Source organism: Suncus etruscus, chromosome 10, assembly GCF_024139225.1.
Source record: "Suncus etruscus isolate mSunEtr1 chromosome 10, mSunEtr1.pri.cur, whole genome shotgun sequence".
Classification (NCBI taxonomy): domain Eukaryota; kingdom Metazoa; phylum Chordata; class Mammalia; order Eulipotyphla; family Soricidae; genus Suncus; species Suncus etruscus.
Window position 1 is genome coordinate 59,462,254 of NC_064857.1, and position 10,051 is coordinate 59,472,304.

The following is a 10,051-nucleotide window of genomic DNA, read 5'->3' on the forward strand; positions in this document are numbered from 1 at the left end:
GGTCTCTATCATAAAATTGGGTGTGGTGAGATCATGGCATATTTACTTTTATTTTTTTCTATTTTTTGTTTTTTTTTTGGTTTTGGGGGCCACACCCTTTTGATGCTCAGGGGTTTCTTGGCTAAGCGTTCAGAAATTGCCCCTGGCTTGGGGGGACCATATGGGACGCTGGGGGATCGAATCGCGGTCCTTTCTTGGCTAGCCCTTGCAAGGCAGACACCTTACCTCTAGTGCCACCTCTCGGGCCCCGACATACTTACTGTGTCCTCTGGATATTAAGTTGTTTGCCATACAAAAGTTATGGATGATTTCAGAAAATTGATAAATGAATGAAAATGAAAGGATAACTTTATGAAATATTCTTTTTGCACACAACTAGTCAAGAAATGAAAGAGGCACAGTGGTGGTTTTTTGTATAACTTGAAGTACAGATAAAAATACGCTTCTAAATGTTTTCTTTAGAGATTTTCAATTTTATCATAATTGTTTATGTTGATACATATTTTTCTTATATACTAATATTTCAGAAACAGGGAGTTGAGAGCTATTACATTTCTTGCAGGAGGTCAAAGCTAGTTCAAATCCCATCACCACCAGGAGTGATTCCAGAACACATAGCCTGAAGTAATTCCTGAACAGAGAAGGTATGACTCCCCACAAAAAAAAAAAAAAAAAAATGAGAGAAAGACTGAAGTGTTTTGAAATGAAAGTCTCACTCTTGTCCCTCAAAATAAAAATTTTACAAATTGAAAATCTCAAAGACTAACAGAGATTGAGGCAAACATCCATCTATGAATCTACTTTAATATAGTGGTTAAAGAATATCTAGCAAAGTGGTCTTGGAAATTAAAAAATACACACACACATATATCATGCATTCTTAACCTGGAATAATACTCACTCTGATAATACCTGATTTAGTAATTGTATCAATCAATTTTTTAGGGAATTTACAGCCAGTTTCTCAATCTTTCTTTGACCTTAAGGATAGAAATGGTATTTTTACAAATTTTCAGCTTATTCTAATGTAATTTAGCTAAGTGTTAGATGTAATGGTAGTTTCAAATGGCAGTGGTCTTGCTATGAACTGAGTCCTAACTTAGGAATTATTTTAGGTAGTTCTGACTGGCTTTCTAAATTGATTAATGGGCATAAGATTGACAGGAATGACTCACAGATGGAGGTAACTATTGAAATGATCAGTCACATATCACTGATGGGCTTCAGTCTCAGTGACTTCCCAGAATCCACTGATGAAGGACAGTGCTCATCATTCTTCATTGGATTGTGTCTAAGTGTAAAAGGAAGCTCTAGAAGCTGCATGAAAGGTTGGAGGTCTCTGGATATTGTAAGCTGGATATTTCCCTGCTCCTGTGTGGATTTACTGTTGAAACCAATGATGAGTTTTGTTGTATAAGTATGGTCCTGAGGAGCTTGAATGCTAGCACAGTAAATAGCTGCATTTGCCTTATATGTAGCTCACCCGGTCTTGACCCTCAGCATCCTACTATATACTCCACGAAGAGTGACTCCTCACTGCTGAGTCAGGAGTAACTCCTGACACTGCTGGGTGTGGGACCAAAACACAGATAAATAAACAAAAATAGATACTTACCTGGCAAGGGCGATTCCATGATCAAGAAGGTGGTTTCCCCAGGGTGAGGCTCACCCATTGCACTCCGGTCATGGTGACCCCCAATTTCCCCAAATGTGAGAAACTCGACTGCACAATTTGTGATAGTGAAGGTCTGTGTGCTCGCTCTCCCCTAAAAAAAATGAGCCTGAAAGTCTGCTTTGGTACTTGATTCCTTTGATCACAAAACAAAATAAAACCAGGTAAATCATTATAATCTTGTTTATTAGATAGAAGAATTTTTAATATGTCAAAACTTTTGAGAAATAAGAAAATAATTAGAATAAATTTCTTATATAAGCATACCAAGAATCCAAGTTAGGAAACCCTTAAAGAACAGCATCATTTGTAATAGAGAATCAATGCAATTTTTATTTTTCTATATGCGTATTTAGATATAATAAGAAAAGTTAAACTCTGGGCCCGGAGAGTTAGCACAGTGGTGTTTGCCTTGCAAGCAGCCGATCCAGGACCAAAGGTGGTTGGTTCGAATCCCGGTGTCCCATATGGTCCCCCGTGCCTGCCAGGAGCTATTTCTGAGCAGACAGCTAGGAGTCACCCCTGAGCAACGCTGGGTGTGGCCCAAAAACAAACAAACAAACAAAAAATAAAAATAAATAAAGAAAGAAAAGTTAAACTCAGTTGTATCCATTAAAATAACCCATATTTTAGGTAAAATTAATAAAAATAGAGTGGTTCAGAGATAGTAAAGTAACTAGATCATTTGCTTTGAATGTAATTTCCTAGGGTTTTATTGAAATATCCAGATGGGCTCCAAGCTTGCTAGGAGTAATTCGAAATGCAAAGCTATGAGCATGCCATGAGAATAGTCAAGTATGACTCCAAACAAACAAAAAAAAATGAAATGAAGAGTCAAAGAATCAGCATTGCTTGGGGTTGATTATATTTGTAGATTAAAGCTGAGTCAAGAATTGCATCTAAGTGAAAAATGTGAGACAATGACAGAGGCAAAAATGTTTAATAAAAACAAATTTGGAATTCGGTAGAAAAAGTTAGAAAAGGTTAGAGATTAGTTACAGAATGAAAAGGTCTGGGCACATTCACTGAAGAGAATGATAGTTATATGGACACTTAAAAAATCAAGGGGGAGGGGGGGGCAAAGCAGTGGTGCAAGCAGTAGGACATCTGTCTTGCATGAGCTAACCATTTGGTCTCCCAAGCCAGAAGCAATTTCTGAGCACATAGCCAGGAGTAACTACTGAGAATCACCAGGTGTGGTCCAATCCCCTCCCCAAATTAAGGTAGGATTAAAATCAAAGAACATGCAGCAATAATTAAATAATAAAACCCTTGCTTGGGTAGAACCATTGAAGCATTGAACCTTGATAGTTACAAAATTGCCCCAAGTTTTTCTTCTTGTGGTTCCAGGTAACATACTCTGTGTCTAGCAGATAGTAGCCAATGAGATCACTGGATTTCAAGAGCTAGACTTGATTGCTTCATGTTACTTATCAAGTTTCTTCCTTCCAGGAAAACAAAATCTCGATAAATTGTCAAAAGTTTTGTGGGGAATTTGCCAAAGAAAAAAAGAAAAGGTAAAAAGAAAAAATGTTACCTTAGCCTGGCAACTACCTGCCAAACTACCTTAAAAACAAAATGGCAGTGGTCTGGCCAGAATGGGTATCACTGAGTTTCTTTTCCAGTCTAATCTGTTGCTATTGTTTCAAAACCATTTCACATACACTATTGAGGTAAGTTTATAACTTGAAATATGAACTTGTTTTTGTTGTTGTTTGTTGTTGTGTTTGGGGGCTTATTTTATTTTTTTAGGCTTAAGAACAAAAAATGTAAATGTTTTTTTAAAAAGTTTTAGAAATCTATGTTTTCAAACATGCTGGTAGTTAATTTAGTTATCTTTAGTTGCTGGTTTTAAAAAGCTTTTAAATTTATTTAGAGTTTGTTCCACTTACAGTACATTCCTGGGATGTATGTAGTAAATAAAGCTTTCTTTAAAAGAAAAAAGCAAAAAGGCCATAAGAGCCTTTGGGTATCCCAAAGGTTTGAGGCTTGGGCATCCCAAGTACATTATTAAAATTCTAAGAGTATAGAAACTGTGAGTGCTAAATTAAGTACGAATTTCAAAGGCACCTGCTGTCCTAACCCATGTGTGAAGATCAAAGGTGCAGTTGTCATTTATATCAATTTCCAGTCAAAAATTTAGAGTTGTGTGTACTTAAAAAAATTATTGATTTTTGGCAAAAAAGCAAGATATTAGCAGCAGTTTGCTTGATCTATTTTGAATATATTAATGAATTGATTTGGACTTATAACTTAGAATTGATACAAATTTCATTAGCAATCTGCAAATTTCTATTAGGGAGAAAGAAAAAGTTTCCAGTCCACCACCTTGTTCCCAATAGTTCAATGATTATTTAAAAAAGAAATAAGCAAAATATCTGAGAAAAATAATTAACGACATGATTAAATTTTCCTTCTAGATAAATCAGGATAATAAAACTTATCAACACATTGTTCCATTATCCTGAAAAGTTCCTTATCCTTGAGTCCATCAGCAACAGACATTCTCGTAGGGTACTTGATGGAAAGAGAAGAAAATGGTACAGAGATTTCAAAGTCAACCTTCAGGGGGATCCAACCCCTACCACAATGCCAACTACCACAATGTAAACAGACAACAGTGACTCATAAGTATCTATTACTTAGACCAAGAAGTCTATAGAGCAAACTTCTCTGTAACAAAAATGGTACCAGAAACTAGGTTCTGTCTAAAATGGTTTGAATGCACTTTCAGTTGATTATAGTTGTACTACATTTTTACATAAGGTCCTCAAATGCTCCCTGGACCTAATATTTTAATTTAATTTATATTTAAGTGTGTTGAGGAAAATGAAAATTCGAACTTCGTTGAGCAATACCATGTTCTCAGTAAGCATGGAAGAGACATTCAGTATATATTTAGTCATTTGTAGTAATCAAAGGGATCCTTCTTATGGATACTATATTGAAAGAACAGATTTTCATGGGAGATAATAATAATATCAACTCATGACTCTGTGTTCATGTTGCATTTGTAAAATGATTGTTTGGGAGGCCATAGTTAAGGCCAATTGGCCATAGTCAATCCTAGTTTAATTTCAGACAATTTTTCTGGTACTTCAAACACTGCCAGTATAAATGGATACTGAGTAATGTATATTGCCCCCCCCCACAAACACAATAGACTTTTAAAACCCTTGACAATATTTGCATTTATTTCCACAATATTAGCTGCCTATAAACACCAGATGAGAGTGGAATGAGTTTTGACTCCTTGATGGGCTAAAGCAAATGGAGATCCAGCAGCCCATTGGGAAAAGAAAATGGGTACATCCAGACATTTAAGGTGTATTAATTTTTTAAAAGCATGTTATATTATAAAGTAAAACAGAAGAAAATATCAGTCTACATTTTAATATGCTTGCTTATGAGTTTACTTTTTGTCATGTGAAAATTATATTAGCCAAAACAAATGCCTTGACTATTCAATTTATTGTTTCAAACTACAATTTCAAGATGTTAAATGATGAGAATGTTCTTAAATGTGTAAAAACTTCTGATAAAGTCCTGAACACGTTTTTCTACTATGCAGAATTTTAGGATATTATAAATAATATTGAAGTATTTGACCTGTGTATTATCTCTGAGTGTCTAGATTTTCTTCAGCTTGGTCAAATCGTTGAGTACAATTGTGGGATAACAAAGTGTTAATCTACTTTTGAAAAGCTAAATATCAGTTTTCTATACAAGTTCTTTAAAACTGTAGAAAGATATTTTTTCTGATTTCTTAATTTCTTTTACTTTTTGTCATGAGCTCTTGTGTTTTTCTTTCAAGTGTTTTATTCTTAGGAGTTTTGTGAATCCCTTAAAACTGACATTTTCATTATTATAAAACTTGTATATTAAATTCTGGTGATCCCTTTCTATAAATTTTGCCTTATATCAACTGAACTATTTCTACTTACTGCCCTTTTACTAGAATTTGCAGTTTTTCCATGTCTTTCATTTTAACATCTCTATGACACATAAATAAAACCTTATCATTTATCAGTCCAAAGGTTTCTGACTTTTAAATTATGCACTAGCTCTAGTCATATGTAATGACATTATCTACTCAGCTTTGTTTATGGCTGCTCACTTTCCATTTCAACTTGGCCCTTGTATTACTATTTTCTTTGTTCCTTTTCTGGCTCTCTTTTTGGCATATTGCCTATACTGTGGGTTTATTTTTTTAGTGATTGCTCCAGGCTTGACAATATGCAATTTTAACTTTTCATGCACTGCTTTCAAATGACATTGGCATGCTGTATGAGAAATTTTCCATCAACTGTCCCAAGCATTCATTGAGCCATTTAAAATATATTTTTAACCTTAATATCAAGAGCTACACATTATTAATATGTTCTCCTTAAGGAACAATTATTTTTAAATAATTTATTTTAATATTCATCCCAGGACATATCTGCAGTGACAATGTTTAATCTTTCACAATCACCTTTCTGATATATTAGAAGAGTCACACTAAAATTTCTTCTTAAGTAAGGTTTTTATCTCTGCTTTATACCCAATAGAAAGTTGCACAAATTCTAATCAGCTCATCCATATTTATTTTAACTAAATGGTCAATACAGAATAAAATGGAAAAATAATTCTCCCCTATTTTTCCTATTAGAGCTTTTCTTAACTAAATATAAATTCATTAAAAATAAATTTTATACATGATTATAAGGAAGTCTGTTATAGTTCTATATACAATGTATACTAATAGGTAAGTATCAGGCTTGTAATCTTGTTTACAGCTTCATTACCAAACAGCATTTGATTCACTGTGTGCTAAAAATTCCAGAACTCTTGCTACCCCATGCATTAAATATCATTCCCAAGTTTTAAGAGTGTGTGTCTTTGCCTGTGTGTGTGTGTGTGTGTGTGTGTGTGTGTGTGTAATATTTTTCTTCTTTGGCCTTTTGAAACATATTGTCTCTGACCCAACAAATCAAGACACAGTCCATGGTGCACTAGGATATAATTTGGGTTCAGGGTATATCTGAAGGCATAAACAAGTTGGAAACAAAGCAAATCTGCATCTGTGCACAACTGTAAGATCTTACCTGGTCTACTATGGCAGACCATAAAATATGCAAGTTATTGGTGGTCTTTTTGGATCTTTAACTGAACTTGAATTCTGCACAAACATTGCCATCCAACTTGGTCTCTGAAATTGTCTTATGTTTGAGGTGCACAATGAAGGAAGTTGTTATTTCATTCTAGTTTAAAATAATAGTCAAACATTTTTAATCACAAGACACTATTAATTCAGAAATTATTTTAGGAAGGAAAGAGGGCAGAAGACTAAAGGAGATTCTTGAGAATAAAAATGACTTAATTTATGTCATCACTAACTAATGTGAAAATGGTCAATCGTACTTACACTTTGACTTTCTAATAGATTTTTGACTTTTATAACTATATTTAAGAATCCAGATATCATATTTATTGAATTTTTGTGGAGGGTGGGCTACATCTGACAGTGATCAGTGTTTACTCTTAGCTCTGCATTCTCTCTCTCTCTCTTTCTCTCTCTTTCACCCCTATATAATTATGTAACGTAGCACATTCTAAGTGAAATGGTATTTCCACAGCAATCAATATAATCTTGGGTCTACAGGCTTTATGTTAGTGAATATATACTTATCTAGTTAGGAAAATAATATAATCGCATATTTGTTGAGTGTTCCAATATCTAGTGTTCTAAATATAGCATTTTAATATGAAGCTAGATAATTGTTATTTGCTATCCTCTTGCTTAAATTGTTCAAGAGCAGCAATATTACAGAAGTTTCATTTAAAATAAATCACAGAAGCATTTCTGCCACCTATATTTCTTCAGGATTTCTCCAGTATCTGATCAAGAACATATTATTTACTATAACTATATATATATATATATATATAAAAGAGGTCTTCCAAGTATGTGTGTTTAATCTGCTTTAATGGACAGCATTAAGAAAGGAAAACTATATCTAATGCAGCACAGGGGTCAAGTGGATTCAGGACAGTCAGTGGTGTTAAGGAAGGAGAAGCCAAATATCCAGCCTGTCAGAAACACTGAAATCCTGAGATCCAGACTTCAATAATCAAGTTTAAAGGGTGACTGTCAAGATGACATTATAGGAGGGATAGTTAAGGAAGTTAAGGAAGAGAACCTGGGAACTCTGGTGAAGGAGAATTGACATTAATAGTGGGGCTGGTGCTAAAACATTATACTTCTAAACTCAGCTATGAATAACACTGTAAATCATGATGCTATACATAACTTTAAAATGAAATAAAAAGGAAAAGCAAACAACTACATGCATTATCTTTTTGACATAACAATCCATTCAGAATCTGTCTCTCTCACAAGGAAAGGCAAGAAAATGTTATATAAAAATCATCCACATGCTCCTTTACACAATGTCATGTGAAAGCTAATTTGAAATGAGGAAGTAAAACACAAATAAAAATGCACATTGTGGTAGAGTCCTTGAGCTGGGAGTTCTTCTGGGCTGAATCTGGTATCATGCAACAGTCCACATTTGTTGGGCGGGGAGGGGTGAGAAAAAGGGCCACACAGCATGAGTCAGCGGGGATGTTGGTTATAGTTTCTTGCCGGGCACGAGATGTGTGGCTGAGAGGGTGTACTTTCGCTTTGGGAGCTGGTTGATGGCTTATTGAGGCAGGAGGTTGGTCTTGGTACCTAAGGAATTAAAAATTGAGGGTTAAGAGAGTTAAATAAGGAGGTAAATCATATGATCTTGGGGGGGGTGAAAGGGTTGAAGGATTTCTGAAGGGGGGAGGAGAGATAGTATATAGGAGGAGCTATGTATATTTAGGCATGGATTATTTACTGTTTGGGTTTGGCTCTCAAAGGGGAGTCCACTGTACATGTCTACATAAATACAAACATTAGTTATCTATTCTTAAATTGTTAGAGTCCTGACCCTCTTAGGATGGGTCTGAGCTCTTATGTAATAATTGAATTAAGTAAAGGTAAATAATTAACTTAGATATAGATTAGATTAGAAAGATATCTTTCTTTCTTGTCTTTCTTTTTCTTTCTTTTCTTTTTTATTTTCTTTCTTTCCTTCCTTCCCTTTCTTCCTTTCTTCCTCCTTCCTTTTTCTTTCTTTCTTTCTTTCTTTTCTTTCTTTTCTTTCTTTCTTTCTTTTCTTCTTTCTTTCTTTCTTTCTTTCTTTCTTCTTTCTTTCTTTCTTTCTTTCTTTCTTTCTTTCTTTCTTTCTTTCTTTCTTTCTTTCTTTCTTTCTTTCTTTCTTTCCTTTCTTTCTTGTTCTGCCTCATAAATTGAGGGGGGGGTTAAATGGGTGATACCAGAACCAAACAGTCGTATGAACAATGAGTAGAAATAAAAAAGGATCAATCACCAAACCCAAAGTCAATGACAACAGAATCGATATCCAACCTTCAACAAGCTATATACAGAGAGAACCAGTTACCCTAGCAGTTTGGGAGGCCAAAAGAGAGGGATGCTGGGAATTGGGGTAGAAAGAGGACAACACTGGTGGTGGGATACTCCTGATTCAATGCCACTATGTACAGCAAATATTACTGTGAAATACTAATAATTCACGTTGGTCACAATAAAAATTATTTACAAAAAGTACAAATGTAATAAACCACATGTAAAAAATGCACATTGTGTAAAGGAATATTTAAAAAAAAATGGACGGACATAAGATAAAATAATCAGAAGATTATTGTGCAAGAGGCTCTATGGGTTATTGCAATGATTGAGGGGATATAAAAGTTAATACAAGAAACTAAGCACTGCAAGCACCAGTGGCTTTAATGAACCAACAGTGGAAGGATGTGATTATCTTGACTCTTCATCAGAGCTGAAAGATTCAAAGATGAGTTATGCCAGCATTCAGCCTTCCCAGAAACAGAAACTAAGATGGTGCCATGTATAAAAGGAACCATTTTATCTGAAGAAAGTTATGTTTTGTGACCAGAAATGGAAAGGGTTTAGGGAGAAAGGAAAAGATTACACTCACTCTCTCTCTCTCTCTCTCTCTCTCTCTCTCTCTCTCTCTCTCTCTCTCTCTCTCTCTCTCTCTCACACACACACACACACACACACACACACTTGCATAGACACAAAAGCACACAGAGAGACATATACATACTCATATACACTCCAAAAGGAAAGGAAGAACTTTTGGATGTAACTGCCCTGAACTCTAGGGCATCTAAGGAAGATTACTAAATGAATACAATGCAGGATTTCTGGGTAAAATCATGCCTTATTGAGCTATCCTTGCTCACTCGTTGGCTGAGAGCAAAACATTGCAACCAATAATTTACTTCAGGCAATCTGAGTGTTATATTTTAGTCTGCCAGCTG

At 34.8% G+C, this 10,051-nt stretch overlaps 1 non-coding gene across 1 annotated transcript; it reads left to right on the plus strand.

The window, feature by feature from the left end:
• The first annotated feature begins 1,607 nt into the window (after nucleotides 1–1,607).
• Nucleotides 1,608–1,769, plus strand: LOC126021303 (U1 spliceosomal RNA). Its single transcript, XR_007499863.1, has one exon. It is a non-coding gene; the product is annotated as a U1 spliceosomal RNA (small nuclear RNA).
• Nucleotides 1,770–10,051: the final 8,282 nt, after the last annotated feature.